Here is a 24,096-nt window from a genome sequence, read left to right on the forward strand (position 1 = left end):
GGAAGGAGCTCTACAAAAAAGACAGTCAGGGGACGTTTACATAAAATGTGTTATTGTGTCCGCAGCATCTGTGCTGTTTGCGAAGTATCTGAAAGATGCTAAGTATCTAACTGCTTTTTCAGCAGCATGAGTGCAGAGTTTCTAAGATGACGTCAAGAAGGTAAACTTTTAAAAACAAAGCATAATGATAAACAGCAGTATTTAGCTGTTTCACTATAATAAAAAAAAAAAAACTACAAAAAGACATATAATACAGCGGTATTTCGAGGAATTTAACTGAGTGAATATTAAAATAAATCAATGAATTGAATTATATTTAATGAATATGAACCATCTAAACAAACCGACTCACTAAAATGAATCGACTAAGAGACAGAAGAGTATGTTTGATTATTACCTCAGAACTGTCGATTGTTGGGCTGCTTGCGTGATGCAGTGTGACATAAAACATTGTTGTGTCATGTTACACTACTACTAGTTGGAGTGCAGATCATTACTGGACAAGCTACAGTACTATGAAAACAGCTCAGCTACACTTCTTAAATATGTAGTTTTGTTAGCAGCTTTTAGTTACTCCCCAGCAGTGCTAGACAACATATCCACACTCTGTCAGACGAACGGCCATCAGGCAACCCCAGCACTTAGGTCACTAACACAAAGGAAAAAGGTCACACATACTGTACTGCACACAAACACACCTCAGACTAACTCAATACACATTAAGGTCACATAGTAAGAGAGACAGGAAAAGAGAGAGCTGAATTCAGACGAGAGGAAGGAGGGTGGCCAGACAGCCAGACAAGTCAGTGTCCGGATTCCTGAGTAAGTGTTACTAATATGAAAGGAAAAATAAATGAGGTCATGTCATGAATGAAGTGGGATAGAATGGGAATGTATGTGTGTGTGTGTGTGTGAGAGAGAATGAATGAAAAAGAGAGAGAGGCAGCTGCCCTAACATGCCAGTCACAGCTATCATAACGTGTGGTGAGAGTCAAGGTGTTAGGTTTTCCGTATCGTATTTCAGAGCTGGAGAGTCACCCGTGGCAGGCAAAAAGGGTTTCAAAGACTTGCTGCCGTGCAGAGCCACAATAATGCGTTTCATTCCAGTTGTGTTTGGTTCGCACACGTCAGTTTAACTAACATTCCCTCACTCAAACCGCTGTAGTCACTAATAACTGTAATAAACACCGATGCAAACATAATTACGCTGTTAGTCTGGGAGTTGCAGACAGACTTTTAAACTCTATTCTCACATTAAGTAATTACATGAAGGCGTGTGAAACAAGGTCTGAGAAAAACAAACATCTGAGGAAAACAAAAAAAGACACGGATGAGACAACAAAATGCTTTTTGCAGATCAATTCATCCCATCAAGCTCCGGATCAAGTGTGAAAATGTATAAAACTGACACTGCATAAGATGCACTGCAATCCTGTATTGACTATCACCCAAAAAAGAGTAGTTTGATTTTTAACTTCAACTGTACAAGCTTACTGGATGGATGGATGGATCGACAGATAGACAGACAGATGATAGATAGATAGATAGATAGATAGATAGATAGATAGATAGATAGATAGATAGATAGATAGATAGATAGATAGATAGATAGATAGATAGATAGATGACAGACAGACAGTCAGCTGGTCTGTTTCAGTGCATCACAGCAGTGTCTGAGTCACACTGTAAGACGGTGACTGCATGGCATGACTGTACCATGTCTTTGGGCGTTACACTGCTGATATAAAACGCCAACGTCAAGCTGAGAAGTGAAAAAAAAACGTGCACTACATCAATTACACTCACTCTCCTCAGGGGAAATGATCCCGAACCATATGAGACACGACTAATGTAACTATAACAACCTCATTCTAATGGACCGCTGATGTGCTGTCTCCATCTGCTTAACCATGCGAGACCAGACTACATATAAAAGTGGTCTGCCAGGGCCGTACATCTCCACATGGGAAAACGTCCATCTGCGCTGACTTATCTATTAGAAAAACAAAAGCACTCTGCTGGTGAGCGTGTCGCTGGGATGGGGCTGTTATGGCTATAAGTCAAAAAGAAGCGAAGTAAAAGTCAAAACAACCCTGTAGGGCGTAATTGTGCCCTATGGCTCTTCTGCACTTGTGCTGCGGTGTAATGTCTTCAATCAAGCCAAATGTGTCCTTTTTTCTGTGCTTAGAAGTCGTTTTAGGTTATTGAAATAAAGATGAAGAATAAAAGGGAACTGGCACATTGCGTCGGATTTCTTTTTTTGACAAGGGCTTCAATCTGTAACATTTTTGGGTAATAAACATCTTCCTCAATTTGCCATTCCACACTCTTAAAAATCATAAAAATAACATTCTTTGTTTTCAGGTCCGCGTAATTGAATTTTCCACCGCTACGTTCTGTGTTTGGCGAACGCCCCAGGAATCAAGTGCTTGCTGTAGCTGTTCTGCATGACTAGAAGAATGATAATATCGCAGGCCCTAGGCTGCCCACTTAAAAGGCCTGAATGCTGTTTTATACAACATTTATGTCCGTCCAGACAATCTGATTTGCCGAAAGTTGAGTTTTGCATCTTGGGGGACATTTACATTTGGAGTAAAACCTCATGAAATGGCCAAGAGGAAATATACCTATTTGACTATGCAAAACTGACAAAATAAAAATCACAGAAATCCCAGTGTTGAAATGTGATAACACAATCCCTCTTTTCCCAATTGCCTAAATAATACACATCTGAATCTGTCGGCCCTATGTGACGCATTTCTGTGTGTACACACTGTTTAGTCTACTGGCCTTTACTGTGTACATCCTCATCTAAATTTGTTTATGCTTCAGCACCCGTCAGACCCTCAGCAGGGCCTCTTTCTCACACGCTCTGTGGCACACGAGGGCTTGCGTTTCCCTTCAGGAGGGTGGGGGGGTCTGTGATAAAGAGAGCGCCTGGTGCCCGGTCCCTCGCCTGCGTTACCCTGGTCACCAGAGATGTAATGGACATGCACACCTCTAGCCACTGGTGTCTTTGATGAGTGGGAACAAACATTCACCATCTGTTGTTTATCTTTACATCCTCTCTCTCTCCATTTCATCAGGAACATCTCTCTTTCCTCTGTGGCTAGTGTCATTCATTCTCACACTTTTTCTCTTTTTTTCTTAACTCACCTCCCACCAAGATAATCTAGTAAAAACCATTTTAAAAAGGCAGCTGGTCTACATTGTCGATTACCTAGACCAGGGTTCACCAATCTCGGTCCTGGAGGGCCGCTGTCCTGCAGAGTTTAGCTCCAACCAGCTCCAACACACCTGTTTGAAAGTTTCTGGTATGCCTAGTGAGACCTTGATTAGCTGGTTCAGGTGTGTTTAATTGGGGTTGGAGCTAAACTCTGCAGGACAGCGGCCCTCCAGGACCGAGATTGGTGAACCCTGACCTAGACTGTCAGCCCTCAGACCTAGTTTCAACCAGTATAAAACATCGGATGTAGAGTACGTGACGTCGCCCGTAGGTTTCTGAAGAGCATTTTTGAAGCAGGAGGAGCCGGCCATCGGCATCTTGGCAGTGCGTCACCACGCGTCACTCCCGGATAACCGAAAATGGGCAATCCAGCTGTCACTCAAGTGGCCACGCCCTTAATTATGCAGAACTTTAAGGCTTAATAAAGTTTAAACGGATGAGTTATGAAAAAATTAAGTCACTATATTAAATATAGTCACTTTCGTCTTGGATTCAAGAGAGAGACCGGAAGGTTGCCGCTTGGTTTCAACTAGGCCTGGGAGATATGACCAAAATAAATATCACAAAATTTTTCATATCAGTCGATATCGATAATTATCACAATAAATGTCACCTCTTTATTTCTTTCAGGTTTAAAGAGCATATTTTTGTTCCTGAGTGAAAGTTGTAGAAACACTTTACTAATTGTGTTTTTATCATCAGACTACTCTTTGTCATCAGAGCACAAATTGAAATTATTTAGTTTAAAACCATAGTATTTAGATCATGTAAAAAGATTATCTGGTATTTGTTGTGAAAAACAGTAGCACAAAGACATTTAGTATAATACAAATGCATAAAAAAACTGATTAATAACAAAAACTACTATATTTTTCACGTCAGTGTTGGAGAGAATATCAGTGCTGTTTCATCTGGCTTTAAACTAGTTTTAAATCATAAGGCATTTGATTTGTGGTTTGTAAGTGAGAACTCTGCACCAAACTCGAACCACTCTCACTGTGCTGTATAGTGGCCATGTGATCGGGATGTCAGCGGGTAAAGCATTCACTCTGCACTGTCTTTTAAGCCGAGCTGATAAATGTTCAGTGTGGTGCGGTTCAAACGAGTGGCACTGCTTCGTTCTGCTTTTGGCGCATTCACCAAGTTTCTCATACGCAACATAAATCGCAGTGCTCGTCAGTTGGTGGCAGTGTGATGGTTTGTAACACACATGTGCAGCATTATTTGCATAGAGCATAAACATTATATCAAACATTATCAAACTGTTGTTATAATTTTATTGAGAAATTATATCACGACAATTATTATAATCTTATCTCCCAGCCCTAGTTTAAACCTGGTGGATCTGAATAGAGATGTTACACCACCTTAGTTCACCCAAAAAATTTAAATGTTCATGTCGTTTCAAAACGGAATGTCGTTATGTCTCTGCTGTGGAACACAAAAGGAGATATTTTGATTTTTTTATAGGCCTACTGGGCGGTCTGATGAATGAGGGCTGGGACTTTCAAGCTTCTAGACGCAAACGCACCATAAACATCGTAAAAGCAGTTCATATAGCTTTTGCATCTTACCAATTTAATTTACAAATCTTCTGAATAAAATAGCTTTGTGTGACAAACAGACCTGAAACTGAAATGAAAAACTGCTATAATTCCCCATTGTAGGCTCCAGAGAGTTCATTTAGATCTTCGAATGATTCGTTCTTTACAGTCTAATCTTTTTTTATAGATCGTTTGAATGATTAGTTCTAAGTATTAGGGACGATCAAACTTAGTGACTTAATGATCTGGTTATGGAGTTAAAAGCTCACTTGGGGAATTTTTCAGTGGATGTTCAGTGAATAACAACTTAATTATTGTTTTGGCTTAAATGACTTGGCATTTACATAGTACCATTCAAAAGATTGGGGTTGGCGTTGGCCAATTCTATTCAGCAAGGATGCATTAAATTGATCAAAAGTGACAGGAGAGACATTCAATACGTTACAAAATGTCCCCCCCCCCCATTTTATTCATCAAAGTATTCTGAAAAAATAATAATTTCCACTTTCCAAAAAATATTAAACAGCACAACTGTTCAGTTGTAGTGCTTGAGTCACATGGTTCACTTATATGGTGCTTTTGTGACCTACTTGAAAACCCTCAGTTCCCATTTTGCTCCATGTAAGAAATAATTTGTTCAGAACAAAATTCATTTTGTTTCTATTCATGGACCGGCAAAACCCCAGCATACCATCTGTGAGTATTACCTGTTTTTTCCAGCAGTGCTAACATTGCATTTTTGTCCATCTTTTCTCTCTGTCTCATCTTCCTCCCCACCCCCACCCTCATCAATCTCCCTTCCCCTCTCTTTTTGTCATTTACACATGCGGCAGATCAGTAAAGCCGGTGTCCGCTCCAGTACTCTATCATCTCTGTGGTTCAGAGGGCACAGGACAGACTGCCATAAGGTCACATGTCCCCCCTGCCTCTGTCCACCTACACAGTCCTAATTAAACAGACCTGGCCCATGGAGACACACTATCGCCACACACACATGCATGTGGTGTGAGAGAAATGCTCTCACAACAGGCATCTGTTGAAGCAGGCTGTGGTGTTTTTATGTTCAGTGCATTCTGGAAAAAAGAGAAGCCAATGGCCAGAATGATGGCGGTTTCAGTAATAAAATTATGAGATCTTTGGACAGATTGGGTACAGCGTGTGTGTGTGAGAGAGAGTTATCCGTACGACATGTCCTGATGGGTGAGATGTGTTCTGAAGTGACACACAAGCAGATGAATCCAGCGATCGCCCTTGGAGGCTGTCACATCAAAGTGAAACTAGAGACTATGAATACAGCCCCGGCACAGGACAAATGCGAACCTTACGCCATCACTGCTTTCAATTAGAAGTCAGATATCTGTTTACAACGTACGTGCAGCTACTCATAGCAGCTACTCTTGTGGGTCTTGTCAGGGGCACGTGCCACAACACTTTACTAAATTTAATTGAACCCATGTCTCATCTGCATCCTAAATCACCAGTCACATGTAGCATAACTATAAAATATTTCCAAATGAGAACAGAAAGGAAATGGCTGCATATGAACATTCAGTACTAAGAATTCTGGTCACAAGAGTAACATCAAGTGTGACAACATTTCCTATCCAGAGAAAAGTCTTTTTTCTATCTTTAAAAGGAAAATTTAATTCGGACTAAAGAAATTCATCCTTTTAAAATGCCATGCAAATGCTTTAGTCAGAGTGAAATCAAACAAGTTGAACTAGCAGACCTAGATAATGTAACATGTAAACGTACTTATGAAATGCTGAGTGGTGTGAGATAATCACAGCCAATCAGAACATACGTGGAGCAGGATTTTGGACCACTGGGATTTCATGATGGGCAGGCTACCCAGCTCATCTCCATAGGAATAGAAAGCCAGACAAAATGTCCAGACATCTGTTGAGGTTGTTGTTGGTTAATGCACAAACTTGCACAAACGGATTGGCAGATAGCTTTAATTGTTTGTAGATTGATATCGACAAAGATATCACATTCATACTGTGTACTTTCTTTACTGGAACAAAACAAGCCAACGTGATAAACCACCACAGACCCTGAGAGCAGGTTGTCAATTAAACATCCAAACCTATGTGACAAGGATGTGTTTTTGGATGTGTCCATTTTACCTGTATTTCCCATTATTCCAATTATCCCAACATAAACCCCGATCCAATTTCTCTATGCCTTGCTAAACAAGTTTTTATTATGAACTACCACAAGACAACTCCATTCAATAAAATACAGAAGACTGTGAACATTTGTTTGTTACCAGAAAAGTTATGAAATATCCAAACCTACACTATCTTTCAAACATTTGGAGTTGGTAAGATTTTTTCAATGTTTTGAGTCTCTTGTGCTTAACCAGGCTACATCTATTTGATCATGCATATATAATGCAACCTTGCTGAATCTAAAATGATACATTTCTTTAAAAACATTGTAGAATTTGGAATTTTTTAATGGTACTGTATGCAATAAAACTCTGACGTTCAGTAAATGTATTCCGGTTAAGCTGTTCAAATATCTACCATACAAGTTCCAATTAAATTTCTTTGCGCCTAGCAAAACAAGTCAATATGATCAACTACCAAAAAAATAACTATGTAATAAATACCACAATAAAACACATTTAATAAAGTACCGCCATCTATTCACCAGAATAACAATGAAACGTTATGCTAAATCTGATTATCATTAAATTACTTTTTTTTCCTCCTTTGTACCTCCTATTAAGCTGTTCCAAATATCCGCAGTATAATTTCCCATTCAATTTCCATGTGCCTAAAGGCTCAGAAGTCCTCAGGCATTGCAGTGAGAACAACCGATGCAAGCTATGTGCAGGAAGAGTGTAAATATAAGACACAACCATTGAAGTCCAGGCTTTCTGACAGCCTAAAGGCCATTTATCACAGTGACTAAAGTGTCCACCCCCAACCCAAAACCAGTAATCACACACACAGCCTTGTGGCAGATGTGCGAACCCACCTCCTGTCCTTTCAAACCCTTAAGCTATACGGAGACACACACACACACACACACACACACACACACACACACACACACACACAAATGCTTCTGGCACTAATCCACTGGTCCTCACCAAAGGAGGGACATTGAATGGCTAGGCAAATGGTTGTGTAGCTCTTCACACGGCTAACAGCTGAGCTCTAAGCTCTCCCAGAAGAGCCTCTCCCCACAGAGCAGCTCCAGTCAGCTCTTTCCAGCCCACTGCTCTCAGACAACACACTCAGTGATTAAAGCAGTCTCACTGCCCTCGTCGTCCCCCACACACACACACCCCTGCGCCCCCGTCCCACACCACTCGCAACACACACACAATTACACACGGACACATGTGCAGAGATCACTCACAAAGAGTCCTATGAAATCAAGGTTTTTGGACATGTAACAGAAAATTGATATGATAATAGGTTAGTACAATGTGGTAATACCACAGTATTTTAGGACATTAAGTACTATGGTATATAACAAATTAACATGGTATTAGCATATGTTTCAGGACACATACCACGGTATATATTAAAACAGAATGTTGCTGTTGTTAACTAAAACTATTAAAAATAGTTTTCTGTTAATTGAAATAAATCTGAAATAAAATATCAATATTAGTGAAAGTGAAATAAAATAGTTTAAGATGAAGAATGACTAAATTACTAAATGAATGAAAGCTAAATAGAAATATGAAAAAACAAATACAAATGACAAAAGCACATAAAAAACTACTGAACCTAAAATTAGAATGAAATTGGAAAATATAAAAATAATATTATATTAATATAATAAAATCTGAATAAATGCTATAATATTATAATAACACTGGCAGAATGATATTCCTATTTCAGGACATTACACCATACAAAGGTTTTTATTTTTTGGCATGTACCATAGTAATGCAACAAAGTATATCTTTAAGTAAACTATAGTATCCCTTACAGAAAACTATGGTAAAATGTATAGTGATGGCATCAAATGGTAATACAATGGTACTTTGAAATTCACCTTTTTACTGAAATTCAGGTATCGTGATTTATGTTCCTGATACATTTTGGTACTTTTTTGTAAGTGATATATCAAAATACCATGGCATCATCATGAAGTTTTTGACAAGTAGCCTAAAATGATAACAATGTAAAGGAATATAGTAATCTTACAATGCAAATTCATAGTAATCTTTCAGAATTGTCAAAGTGCCACAGTATTACCAGGACTTTTTAGTATCATGACTTTTTTACAAGCAATGTACAAAAGTACCACGCTATCTGATATCATTACTGTACCATGACACTATCACAGTACTTCTTTGTAAGAGATGCCCCGTTGCCCTCAACACAAAACACACACGCAGTCTGTTCCATAAACATTCCACCACTGGAAACACACAGCCACACGTGCGCAAACAGACGCATGCAAATCCATAAGCCGCGCGTGCACACAAACACGAGGGACACAATGAAAAGCATTCAAATATGCTTCCCAGGCTAAGAATCAGCCAGCGCTGTGGGAGCGCTTCCTTTGAACACCAAACCAGAGGAAAGACAAACGTTAGCTGTGACGCGCAACATGGGGAGGAGAAGATCCAACCATCCTCTAATCACCTTATCTGATCGCGCATGGCAGCTGAGAAAACATGAGCCGAGAGTTCAGGTGGAAATACTTCGCTTTTCAACCCACAAATGCACTATCCTCAAGAGCAAGACCGGGCGCCGTTCCTACAACCCCACCGCAGCATTTGGGGTCTTGAACCTGCTCCCTGGAGCTCAGAAAGTATTAAATGCATGGAAATCCCAGGTTTAGAAACATCCCGGGCAGCTGTAACATCCAACACAAAGAAAAGACTGTCTCCTGTCTCCTGAGTATCATTGCCAGGGTGGATCAAACCTCATTTAGAGGATCAAACCTCTATTAGAGGAATAAAATACAACGGAGAATGCCAGAAAGTGGGAGCTAGAAAGAAAGAGTGCACATGAGGCAACCCAAACAGCCGAAAGCAAGAAGGGAAAGAATAAAAGGTCACAGGATAGTTTCTTCACACAAGTAAACACTTAAACATGCCACATCAAGTTCTTCATTGCACTCAAACACAGAGGCACGCTGCTTACACGGACCCGGTTGTGATGGTCTCCCCGGCGGAACTCCCCAGTCGTCCCTCCTCGCACCCGTGAAGGAAAGAATAGAGGAAACCCACTGGAGTAAAGGACGAAGCAGCTCCTCTCTTTGTGAGAAGGAGCGCACACTAGTTCTTTCTCTTTTCTCTGTGTCTCCCTGCTGAGGAAGGAGAAAAGAAGCTTCTCCCCAGAGATGTAACCCCCCCCACCCCCTCCCTGAGGTTAATCCCTGCCGTGGTCCAACTCCGCACTCCTTACTCTGTCCTGTGTCGCGGCTCCGGCTTCAAACTCCAGCTCGGCGGCCCGGAAGAGAGAGAAAGGGAAGGAGAGAGAGAAAGAAGGAGGACGAGGAGAGAGAGAGGACAGACGGCAGTGCGAGCAGCAGCGTGAGAGCTGCCTCATGATGAAAGGCGATCCACTGATCTCATCAAGCAGGGACACCAGGCAAACAGAGAGAGAGGGAGAACACGCCCCTTACCCAACCCCCGACTCATGCATCCTCCTCCCTATGGTCTTTCACACTTTCGGCTCAGCCAATCAGCCGAGAGCTACTCATAAACACACATGCTATGAGTCTCCAGCCTGTTACTTCCAGTGCTCGGATATCTGTTTTGAAAGATAACCTGACTCCAGTTTGAGTGGCAACAACCTTATGAGGTGGTGTAATCTTGATATTTCTATTATGGCAATTTTAACATAACTAAGGGAAAAATGGCCCTATTCAGGACTAGTTTTCCCAGAAGAGGTCAGGAAAGTTTGTGTTTCACAGATGTACTTTGTGATTTTAATCCTGTTCAAATAAAAAAAATGGATTGCCTCTGTAAAAATTACGGAGCAAATGATATAATATTGTATGGCTAACTCAGGGAAATCTAATCCTGTCTAGATAGGAATGTCTGCGATTATGGTATTTTGCCTGCCATAATTCCTGAGTAAAACTTGTTAAAAATGGTCCTATACTGCTGGCATGCAATATAACATAAAATTAAATGAAAATTAAATTAATTAAATCAGTGAGAATAAATAAGGAACTTTTTTCAACCATGATGTATATCAAATGGGCTTTTGATATTTCAATGCATTTCAGGATGCGCACATCAGGACACATGACTTTTTCCTCACTAAAAATAAAAATAAATAAACTTTGTCTTTCTTTTGTGCTTTTTGACTACCCCAAAAATTTATCAAAATGATAACACAACCTCACATAAACAGTTATTTAGCATACATTTACATTTATTAATTTTTCCAAAACACTTTTAACCTGATAGCTATAACTGGATATGCACGGCTGAACAAAACTGCTTAGACCAGCCTATGCTGGTCTGAATAACTCTTCTAGTCAACATTTTGGTATCCAGACTTGATCTTTCCCCACTGTGCTACACTAACCCTACATCTTTTAGGTCAAAACATTTAACAGGCACACTTCTCAGTCAAGCTCCAGATCTTGAATAAACACCCTCTCCCTCCGTCCTGCAAGCCCTGTCAAACCCGAAATGCACTCAAATCCCTCTGAGACACCCTGAATGTACTCAGTCTTTCAGGGTGACGCGAGTTTCCTGACCATTTCCTAAAAGGCCACACACAAAAAAACGAAAGGTCTGTGGTAGTAAAGAGAGAGCGAGTCGCCTTGCGCTACCCCCTCTCACCTTCTAGCTGAAAACTCAATTAGCCTTTTCAAATGTGCTGAACCCCTCTCTGAGGAAGCTCAGTCTGAAGGAAGCACGAGTGGCCGTGAAAACATACACAGTCGTGTAGGATCAACTGTACCAGACATACTTTAGGGCCATTTACCTTTCCTCGAAGCCAAAAAAAACAAAAAAAACTCTGCCAACTGGAAAAGAACTAGTGCTTGTCCACTAAGAACGATAGTGTGTGAAAATTTAAATGTGAATGAAAATCTTTGCAAATTTGACTTAGCCAGAAAAAAAAAACAAAAAAAACATGAAGCACAATGCTGGATTTTGTAAGACCATACGTAAAAATTAATGACAATAGCAAAAACAATTACATTTTCTAAGGACTTTTGCTATGCGGTTGCTAAGGTGTTTTGGGTGGTTACTGGCCCAAGATAAAAAGATCCCACCCTTATATATCGCCTAAAAAGCATGCAAAGAGCAGTCCATTTATAATCACTCAAAAGCTGTCAATTTTAGTTCATCATGATGACACAATCTAACTAAGTTCCATTATAATCACAAGTGGTGCCTGTCTACACTGCACAATTAATCTCATTTACACAATGCCTACACTTCGTTATAATGAGAGGATTTGTGAGCATGCAGAACTCGGCACTGGACAAACTCCAGCTTAGCGGTGAGCGGTGATTCTAGTGTGAGTGGAACCTTGCCCAGCCTTACACACATTCCGTCTATGATTATTTACTTTTGTTTATTGTTCTGTTTATTGGTTATGGATTTTGTTTTCATGAAACTGTCGGCTGACAACAAATCACATTTAACTAATCTTAATTGCCCAATTATTTTTATCCCATGTATTGTAAAATTATGTAACGTAGGCGTTGAAGTCCACCCTATTTCACCAAGGGTAAGTATCCACTTACTTTAAAATTTCTGGCCTTGCCATTGAATTGCACAGATCTAGCAAAGTTTTTTTTTGAAGTAGTGTCACTTCAAATTGCAGTTTCCAACCAAACTCCTACCCATTACCCCAGCTTTATCTTTCATTGTCTTTTCTCCTCTCCCTACTTTGACCCAGCGTTGATGCCAGCTGTGTAAATTGCCTCCTCGTTTTCTGCTTCAAGGCATTTTAACACTTTTGGGTCAGCATGTGGTGGGGGAAAAGGAGAGATGGGAGGGACTTGTGTTAATCTACTGGACAATAGGGGAGACCCCCTTCCACAAAGAGATAATGGCCCAGTGGACCAGGAGGGGGGCTCCATCTGAGTGGTCTTCGTATAATAGAGGGGTTTTGGAGTGGGAGGGGGGCCAGGCACACCTCCAGGCGACACACGCGTCACAAACAAAGCTCTGCAATTGTCCGAGCACCAGTGCTGAAGGACGGAAAGGTGAGGGGTGGAGAGGAGGAGACGAGAGGGGAGTTAAAAAGCATGCTCATCTGGCAGTTACAAAACTGCCCATGGACAGATGGCAAACACACAAGAGAAGAGAATGAGAGAATGAGAACGAAAGAAAGAGTGTGGGTCATGTGGTGACAGATATGATGACACATATTCATAAAGCAGACATTAACATGCACACAAGCTTCTGATTACAATTATAGATCACAGGTATAGCACACACGCACACAGATGGATGGATCCAGGAGGAAGCAACTGTTTCGCCCTGCTCTTTGTGTATGACACAATAGCCGCTTACATCAGTGTGTGGCGGCACATGGAAAACTCTGCAACCCCCCCTCTATTCGGGCACCTGGTGCAAACAGACCAGCTGGATCCACACTGATATCATTCACCGCAAAAACACACACACACACACACACACACACACACACACACACACACACACGATGTTAATAAAAATGTTGCTTTCAATATTTGCTTTTTAACACATTTTAAATAATATTAAAAAACAAAGATTTCATTGTATAAATGAAAAAACTTGAATTAACAATGAAAAACAGTATTATTTATAAATGAACATTAACATTTATTAGATTAATTAATGCTGTAAAAAATGTGTTGTTCAATCTTAGTTCATGACGCCTAACACAACTAATGTTAACAAATTGAACCTTATTGTAACTGTTACCAACTAGCTTAAATTCCTTTCTATTTATGCTGCAGACAAAACAATTAAAAATTGATGACTGTACCTTATTGTTTTCATCAGTCATACTTCTATTGAACAGTGTATTTCCCGTTGACAAAAGCAATCCATTGCCACTCATTTAGAAATGATAAATGTCCGCTGACCCTACAAAATATATTCAGTATAATCAATAGTAGTTCACTTAAAAATCAAAATTGGTTCACCTCCAAACCAGATGGCTTACACATCTTTTCCGTGTAGTTAAGTATCCTTTTGTGCATTATAAGTCACTGAATCATTCATTGGACCATTTGAAAAACAAGCTATTCATGACCAAAACAAGTCTTATAATATTTAAAAATGGCATTTCCACCAGCAAAGTAACAGTATCTTGTTTTATTCCATTTTATCTACAACTAAGCATGATATTTATTAAGCTATTGAGAAAAGGCAACCATGTTAGCCTACTATTAGAGTTTCAATCCTAGCATTATTTTATTTGCGTATGGCTGTAGGTTATTTTTTACACATTTGCATATGTAACAAAAACTGTACGAAAATGACTCATGATTCATTCACCTTAAAGATTCAAATCAAAACCACAGATTTGTTCACAAATGAAACACCGCTATTTCATATCAAAGCAAACTTAAAGTGAACTGGATCCAGTTTGCACAATGTTCTAAAGTGACAGTTCCCATTTAAAGCTTTTATATTGCACTGGATAACCATCCTGAGCGTCTGTGTAGAGGTTGATTTCTCTTTTTCCCAGAAATCCCAGAGATACAAGGATAAAGATTTCTGTTGTGTCTGTTGACAAAAAGTGGGAAAAGCAAAAAAAATCTGACAGGATAAACATGCACAACATTGGCAGCCAACAAGCCAACCACCATACAAAACATGTACCTAAAAACAGACTTCAAAACACACACTCCAGACAACATTCCAAATAAAACTTTTCAGTACACAATCACAGAAACCAATACGACAGACACACTCAAACCACAGACGGCACTTAAACACATGATGTCACCTTTCAATTGCGAGAAACAAGCTGACTTAAACACTTCTCATACAAACATTGGTTGAAAAGATCTGGCAACAAGCGGCAATGTTCCATCTGATGCCTCTCTTAGTTTCGATCCGAGCGTGATGATTCTGCAGCTTCTCATCAATGACGTCTGAATGCGCAGAGTACAGCGTCAGGCTATAAATTTGGGAAGCGCACAGAATCAATGCCCTAAGTGGTGGAGAAGTGGCGAAGAGCTCAGATGGAAGGACAGGGGGTAAAATAAATTATACATTTGGCAAGACAGCCTTCCGCCCTGCCAAAATCTTTCCATCTCTTTCATCTGTTCCTTATATTTCAGTCTCACTTTAATCTTCCATTTCAGCCTAGGGTAAGCTTCTTTCCTACATGAGGGTATTCAATTTAAATTTCCCACCTCTGCCACCTGAGATCTTATACAGCCTTCAAATGATGTTAGAATGATGATGAGACAAGCGCAAATGAACACCTCACTGGTATATTTACTAGTTGAGGTACACTATTATTTTTTATAATACTTCTATTCAGGAAGTCACTGTTCAACGTCCAAACAACACTAGGAGAGACATTGAACGAGCTCGTGAACACACTAAATAACTATGACATTTTATTTGTGAACAAACTCAATGAATCAGTCATCCATTTAATGAACAAAGACTCACTGACAGACTGAACAAGAGGGGGTATGCTGTTCATTCAGTTCGCTATGTTCACAACAAGGAGAGAAAGGGGGCAGAAGAATTATGAATAGGCCAATATAAAAACCACTAATGACCTACAGTATACAATTGAAATGACGCGAGGACATAATTGAAACATTTAAGCTAATATAATATTGTTTTTTTATATATATAGCTTGATAAATGGCATGCCCAGCAGTTAATGGAGGGAAGAAATTGCAGAAGTGCATTAGTAGATTTGAAGACACAGATTTTTAACAAAGACTAGTTTCAGTCACAGACAGATTTTAGATGATCACTTTTATTTCTAAAGCATGTTTAAATCAGTCACTGCTGAACAAAGTGCTGTACAATCTAACACAATTAGACAACAAAATACATAACTGGCAAGAGCATAAAATACAATAAGATACATAAACTGACAATAAAACACACAAATTAATAAAACTACATTGATCCAAATGCCATTTAAAAAGATATGTCTTCAGTGAGGTTTTAAAACTATCAACATCAGAAGACAGCCTAATGTGTACCGGCAAATAATTCCACAGACGTGGAGCAGTAACAGTAAAGGTACGATCATCTTTTAACTTTAAATGAGACCTAGGCACAGTCAACATCAACCTGTTTGAAGACCTTCAGGGCCTTGAACATTTCTGGTTGAGAAGATATGTAATGTATTGTGCAGCCTGGCCATTTAACCACTTATTCACATACAATAGAACCTGAAATGTAACATGGACCGGCAACCAGTGAAGTAAAGCCATACAGGCAAAATGTTTTTCCTCTTTCTAGTTCCAGTAAGAAGCCTGGCAGCAGTATTTTTTACCAAACGAAGGTGGAATAAAGAGGAGTGAGCCACACCAATGTACAGTGAGCTACAGTAATCCAGCCTTAAAAAAGCATGAATCACTGTCTCTAAATTCTTTACTGAAACTTTCAGTTTCACAATGAATCTGAGATGATAAAAGCCTAAAGGGAGCAAATTTAACAAAAACAAGAGCGGGCCCAAAATCGATCCCTGAGGCACACCCCAAGTTAATGGTACCGTAGAAGAAGAAAAATTCCCAACCTCTACCGAAAATGTTCAGAGAGATAAGATTTAAACTAATTCAATGCGGTATCATGAATTCCTAGACACTTACTCAACCGTTCAAGCAAGATACCATGGTCAGAGGTGTCAAAGGCCGCATTGAGGTCCAGGAGGACTAGAATTGCAGTTACCTGAAATCACAGCTAACAAAAGTTCATTCAACACCTTCAGCAAAGCTGAGTCTGTACTGTGATGTTGTCTAAAACCAGACTGAAACTAGTCTAATAAGTTATTTGCACTTAAAAATACAGACAATTAATGGAAGACAACCTTTTCCAATATTTTGGATAAAATTGGTGATTTTTGAGACTATATAAGGAACTAAACTGATTTTTTTCAGTGCCTTGAGATAAGCTACTATTTATTATTGTTCAAACAAAAGGTTTAACGACGCCCAGCACTTCCATAAAGAGACGAGAAGGCACGTCCACATCCACGGAGCACAAGGAAAGCTAAAATGTAAGCAAAAATGGGCTCAAACTCAGTTAAACAGGCTTAACATGGGTCAATAACAGATTGACCTTCAAAAAGTTCACAGATTGTAGGTGTAGCATCAGTAAAAGAAAGCATAGTGGGATTTAGAACCTTATGTATTGTACTAAACAGAGTCGTTGGACTATGGACATGCTTTTCTATCAAGTTAAAAAATTATATTTTTCCCTAGTACCCTTTAAGAGTGCTGGTAGCTCACCATGCAGTCTCTCATGATTTCATGGGTTATTTGGAGCTTATCTTTCTTCCACTGTCTTTCAGCATTCCTCCATTCCTGTCTGGCTAAGCCAATCTGGAAGTCTGGAAGAATGGAAGTCTCCATCCTGGCTAAGCCAAGGCTGCTTTTGTAGCTTGGGTTTCTTCATTTTAAACCCTAACAAAAGATTATAAATTAAAGTAATATTTAATTGTAAAAATGTTGCACTTATAAAGCTTTCTATGTTTGTTAGGAAGTCAAACATAGAGAAAGAATTACGATAATGCCAAATAAAAATTGTATTCCCAATTTTATCATCACATACTACAATTTCCAAACTGTAGGCAGCATTAGTCTTTTAATGTGTGTTACATTTAGCTCTTTAACTCTTCACTTCCTGCCACAGGTCTGGTGGTTTGGAGTATTTCTGTACACACACACACAGAGACAGTACAGTGTTCCAGTGTTCCCTCCATGCCCTTTCATTTGAGGTCATGTCCTGTCTAATCTAAGTATCTTTGTGTGTCATAATGTCCTTGTTCTCATATTGAGGCTTTTAGCACAACAGTGACAGCCCACAGAAGCAGTGGGGTCTCTGTCTCCATGACTGTTTGTGAGGTCAGGGGAGGGCTAAGGGGTCAGGGTTTAATCAGCCTAATGGCTCCTCATTCAACTCTATTCTCCCGATGACCCCAAACCCTGACCACTGTGACCCCCATGGCAGCTGTTGATCTGTGTGTGACCCTAAAACCACCCACAATAAGATTAGCCGCATCATCCTATTGCCACCTTCACTGGCCCCAATACCTCAACAGACACACATTTGTATTAATTACTGTATGAGAATAATGCTTACAAAGCTCCACAGACACTCATGTGGAATTGGCATACAGTAACTATGTTTCCATCCAATTTAATTTATGCGAATGAACTGAATATCACAAAAAACGATTTGCAAATAAATCAGCGCTACCATGATGTTCCATCTCACATATAAAAAAAAACAACAACTGACCACTTTCAGGGAAAACTAATGCAAACTAGAAACAGAAACAGAAACTAGAGAAAAACACTGTGGCTATTGTATTTATAAATGTAATAAATAACTTTAGACACCTATAAGAGCATGCAGAGAAAAAAACAAAACAATTCAACTTGTCAAGACAGTCCTGGGAGGTGATATTAGCCAATCATTTTGGCCAGTCAACAGTAGCCAATCTCTGTGATTGATGACATTTTTGATCTAAGAATTTTGTCAGTAAATGGGTTTTCACTGTAGTTTATATGTAGTTTAAGTCTTTTTCTGAATAAAAAAACCCCACCTCAAGCAAGCTATGTTCCTCAACCTAGTTGCATAAGTAGCAACCTAATGGCTATAAAATCTCATAACTGGCTGGTTAGGAACCTGCTTCACAGAAACTAATGGGAGTACACAAAATGCAGTACAACTGTATTTGATAATAAGAAGAAATGATTCCTGAGAATCAAATCAGCATATTAGAATGATTTCTGAAGGATCAGGTGACACTACAGACTGGAATAATGGCTGCTGAAAATTCAGCTTTGCCATCATAGGAATAAATTACTTTTTAAAATATATTAAAATAGAAAACAGTTATTTTAAATGAATAATATTTCACAACATTACCGTTTAACTGCATTTTATATGCATTAGAAGACAGTTTACTTACGTTGATGACCTTTTGGAATATGTTTTGTGTCGGGAGTGCGCCTACAATCCATTAAACGGCAACCTCAGTAGGCAGCTCGCTAGGTTTTGGAACAAAGCAACTCTGTGCCCCCTTCGTAACCTTGCAATAACATTACTTCAACTTAAGAACAGAAACAAACCTTCTGTTCCAGTCAGGCATTGTTAAGGGCTTATCAGACCGCAGAACAGAACCTGGCTAATTAGGTGAATGTGTGTGTTCGTGTTATTCCACTCTCCTTTCTTTTAGAGTTATCACCACAAAGGCTCTGTTCTGTTTAAGCCAAATAGCAGTCATGTGTTGTGAGTGCCGGCCCCTTGTAATTCAAGCCTGGGCCCTGACATACAGAGAGTAGCGGATGGGATGGCTGATTTGCTAATTCTATCTGCTGCTACTTCTCTCTCGCTGTCTTTCTCTGAAATATTCAGAGACACACAGGCTCCTGTTACCTGCCTGGCCAGCAGACGTGGGCCAGCGGATCCACTTTCCGACCACAGCATCTCCAAGGGCAACAAGTACGGAGTGTGTCTCCACATGTAAGAGAGAGCTCACATTTGTTAGCAACGGTATATGCATATGCAGAAGGTGTAGTTTCCTCTCCCACTTTTACGATTGAGTGTGTGTGTGGTCACTGCCGGACATTCTCAGAGCCCTTTGCATTATTTATTGCGCTGCTCCAGGTCCGTATAATCAAAAGGCGCCAGATAAGTTCAGCTTAGACGATAAGCAACCATTTTGAAGGACACGTGGCCTCATTTGGTCTCATCTGGCTTTTATAAGGCAACACTCATCAGAGGGAACAAAGGGACATACAGTACTGAACGGTCTCCACACCCAACCTGACTCCAAATATTACTCTAGACACAAGATAAATAAACTCAGACAGAGTTGACGGACAGAAGTAGAGGGTGAAGAATAACTTAAGTATTCAATTCTGATCAGCTACCTAAATAGTTCTGCCCAGCTGCATTTCATTAATTATAAATGAATAAAACAAAGCCATGCTCCACATGTGATCCACAGCCTCAGCCATTTTACCTCAGCCATCTTCACCTCATTCTGATAAGAAAATAAAGAAATAAAAGTTTAAAAGAACTTCTCAATTCCCAACAGAAAACTGTCAACCATGTGGTACCAAAACATAAATGAGGTGGAATGATCTAATTCATTCAGAATAGCTGAATCATACTCGACCTTCAGAATACGCTGGAAACATGAACAGCCACCATGGAGATCAAATGCTATTCAAAAAGATTCTGATACAGGGAAAAAGGTTAAAATATTAATGATGCACAAATATTGTTTGAACATTGAATACACACCTGCTTATTGGACACAATGAAGCATAAAAGGCCTGATGTAGACTGAGCTCATCATTGTCAACCTTTACTTTCAATAATGAATGTCTCTTTCATTGATTGTACGAATGCATGTTCACCTGGGAATGGATGAGAGCAGTGACTGGAACGTCTGCCGTGTCTGAGCCAGGCACATACTCCATCATTGCGAAAGGAATGCACATGTAAACAACCAAACACAGATCAGAGATCACCAGAGGTCACATGCCTTCTTCATGCAGGTCCGGTCTAAATTGGAGAGAAAACAGTTATGTGGAAATGTTGGCATTTGCAACGGGGCGATTCTAGGATTTCAGTCATTAACCAATGTATCAGAGAAATATTTATTGCCTTATGGGAGTATGCGAGTTTGATGTTGTCAAATCAGTGTTGTTATATCGGTAACTAAAACTATTAAAAATAATCTTCATTAATAAAGCTAAAATAAAATATAAATATTAGGTGGGAAAATTCTACTTAAGCATAACAGCTAATTCGAATTCTTTATACTATAATACTATTTAAGACATACTAAAATAACACTGTGCCAATTGAAGTGTCATTTTAAAATAAAATTGTCTCTGTTTGTCATAATGATCGATTACGGTGCTGTATTTGGATGAGTTTTATTTTGCCATTTCATTAAGGGGCCAAACATTGCCACAGACTAGATGGAAAGATAATATAGAATTTTTGGGAGTTTAAAGCTTTTTTTAGCAATGGTAATGGGAGAATTTAAATAGTAGTAATCTTACGACAACCATCACTATGTACATTCATAAAAAAGCACCAAGAGTGTACTGTAAAATTATTTGAAGGAAAAAGAGTTGATATGAAATGGCTCCACAGATTTTTTTACATTTAAATGTAATCTACCTTGATAGCAAACTAAATGGTATTGAGCTATTCATCTATAATTTGTTTTGTAAACAGGAAAGGCATTTGCAAGGATACATGTGTGCAGGTAAACAAAAAAGCATTAGGCTCATAAGTAAGGGCTGATCAATATGTTCAAACATCATTCAGAATTTCACACTGAAGAGAAAGGAAGGGAAATAAACATTTTTTTATGTTTCCATGACAACTGTGAAATGATGGCATGGATAGATAGTGGCACCATGCACAGCGAGAATGGCTTCCATGATATAGTGTGGTGGAGAAACAGTGAGACAGCAGAGAGAGAGAGAGAGAGAGAGAGAGAGAGAGAGAGAGAGAGAGAGAGAGAAGTATGAAAACCAGAGGCAGAAAAGTAGGGCAAATAAAGAGGTAGGTATAATAAATGCGCTACAGACGTCTCATGTCGCCCCAAAATGGCAGCACTCCCCGCCAAACAGGTCTGTCAATTCACTGCTAAATTTCCCAAGGGGCTTTGCAACAGCGCTCGGCACTTCCAGGCCCCTGGTGTGTGGAGCGCTGGGGGTTCGTGCGTCGTCTGCTCTACCTGAATTTACCAATGACGAGCACTGTGCAAACTAGGTCACTGGGTATGGTCAATGGCATAGGAGCACAGATGACTCCCCTGATATTAAGACTGGTATTAAAATGCAGGTTTTGTGGCAGCTTGATAGCTGTGTTTCTAATCTCTTGTCGCCCCATTGTCAGAGTTTCCTATTTTTGCTGTGCATTATATTCTCAAGAGCTGTCAAAAGCAATATAATGCTGAAATGTAAGTAATCTCTGTCAAAGAGCCACAAAACTTGTAAAAAGCAATGAAAATTTAGCACAAAAGGACACTTGGACAAGATTTTTTACGTTTAGTCATGAGGGAGGGCTTCTTTAAAAATGAACTACAGGTCAGATGTTTGTGGTCAGTAAGATTTTTTTTATGCAGCAGACGCATTAAATTGATCCAAATATGAAGGATCACGTGACACAGAAGACTGGAGTAATGATGCTGAAAATTCAGTGTTGCATCACAGGAATAAATTACATTTTAAAATATATTAAAAGAATATTATATCATTTAAATTGCAACAATACGTCACAATATTAGAGTTTTTACAGTTTTTTTTTATCAAAGAAATGCAGCCTTGGTAAACATGAGACTTCTTTTAACATTTAAAAAAAAATCTTATACTGACCCAAACTTTTGAACAGTAGCACATTACAGAATTCCCAATCACTCAGGATATATGTCAGAACCCATTTTAAAATATGAAATTAATATAATTTAATTACTTTAATTTAAGTAAAGGTCGTCTTGTCTTGAGGAAATCTGCATCACTAGAGGCATCAAACGAAATTGCGTATTCTCAAATACTCCATCCATCCTGCCGCTAAACAAATGTTTTTGGCTTAATGAGTACAATGAAAAAAAAAAAAACCCCGCTCAGACAAATCCAGACAACAATTTACATCTGAGGTTTTCTTGGTTTTGGCGTCAACAAGACGTTTACATGACACATTGTTGGGCTATTAAGCATAACCGGTGTACGGCGCATGTAAACACTCTCAGAGTCGCCGCTCAAACAAACAGAGCGCCACAGAGCCAGGGTGTAGCCTATACTTTTCTTGAAAAATATCAAATGAATGGCTTTCTTGAAGTTATTCATTAAACTTAGACAGGAGAAAGTATAAATGCTCCAAAACAATCCCTACAAAGTCACAGTTCATTTTCAAACAGTGTTATTACAGACAGAGAGTGTGTAAATCCATGTCCATTGACAAAAAAGTGAACAAAAAGAACAATTGACAAAAGTGCTGCCTATGCAGTTTCCCATGTCACATTTTTTTTTTATCTTAACTGTAACAGAATACAGTAGGGCTGGGCGATATATCGCATGACATTGTTAGGCGCATCTCGTCAGTAAAGCCGGTTCCTTGATTAGTAAATCGCCATCACCTGCTTTCAGATGGAGCGGCATTCACTACAAAGAGCCGTAGTTAACTGACAAGCTGAGCCATATCGCATTAATTATCGCAGGCGATACGTCCACGATATTAATGCGATATGGCTCAGCTTGTCAGTTAACTACGGCTCTTTGTAGTGAATGCCGCTCCATCTGAAAGCAGGTGATGGCGATTTACTACTAATCAAGGAACCGGCTTTACTGACGAGATGCGCCTAACAATGTCATGCGATATATCGCCCAGCCCTAGAATACAGTAACCTTTTTAAATTACATTACGTCATTTCAAGTATCCTGTTTCTTCCTAAGTCTGGGTTCATCACATTGCTGATTGTATCAAATACCACCTTGAGAACTGTACTGTAAATGCATTAGGCAATATCTAAGATACCATTTTAGACATGAACTAGCAAGGTGAAATTGCCATCTTCTGCAGGTGAAAAGGACTTGATGAAGGTTATTCAGCAATGGAATGACACAGCCTAAAATTTTCTTTTAAGATGGTGAATAATAATGCTCCTGTTTGTACCCACCTACTACTACAGTACATAGCATATTAGCGTAGCCTTGACTTGAACACCACTGACTGAACTGACTCTACTTTGTGTTTTTTTAATGAGCACTATGCAATATATTTTACTCATAGGGGCATGAATACTTCATAAAAATTAATTCAGTGACTGAAAGTAACAGGAAATGTTTGTACGAGAGGGGAACGGAGCGTGAAATCCTGCTCTTTCCTTTCTTTCAATAGCTTTGATATTCTCTCTCCATATCTTTATCTCGAGCTCTCTTCTCAATCTCTTTTACTTGCTTGATATTCACACAAACTGACAGCTATCTTCTCTCTTACTTCCCTGAAGCACATTAGCATGTTGCTAAAGGTGACCCAGCCTGAAATCAATAGGTGCTGCCTGAATTAATCAGAGACATATGAGGTGTTGCGTACTGTAAGGCAAGATTCAGCAAAGCTATCTGCACAAACAAATGCAGTGATCATTCTCTCATTCTCTGTGTTCGGGAAATCACTGAATGATGGCATCAAAAAGTTGAGGGATG

General features: G+C 39.3%; 2 protein-coding genes across 8 annotated transcripts in view; both read right to left on the reverse strand.

Moving 5' to 3' along the window:
* LOC307161216 (complement C1q tumor necrosis factor-related protein 6-like) overlaps positions 1-24,096 on the reverse strand; it is a 161,088-nt gene that overhangs the window by 51,167 nt on the left and 85,825 nt on the right. The window lies entirely within an intron of this gene.
* spsb4a (splA/ryanodine receptor domain and SOCS box containing 4a) overlaps positions 1-24,096 on the reverse strand; it is a 64,695-nt gene that overhangs the window by 34,996 nt on the left and 5,603 nt on the right. For 2 of the 7 annotated variants that reach the window (XM_079875510.1, XM_079875511.1), the window contains exon 2: positions 20,290-20,437. The exons of 2 other annotated variants lie outside the window; for them this stretch is intronic. The gene's annotated coding sequence lies outside the window, so the exon portion shown is untranslated. Of the gene's footprint in view, positions 1-9,893; positions 10,352-20,289; positions 20,438-24,096 lie in introns of those variants that run through there. 3 more of the 7 variants (XM_079875508.1, XM_079875514.1, XM_079875509.1) reach the window with 3 other exon arrangements.

Source organism: Squalius cephalus, assembly GCF_949319135.1.
Source record: "Squalius cephalus genome assembly, chromosome: 7".
Taxonomy (NCBI): domain Eukaryota; kingdom Metazoa; phylum Chordata; class Actinopteri; order Cypriniformes; family Leuciscidae; genus Squalius; species Squalius cephalus.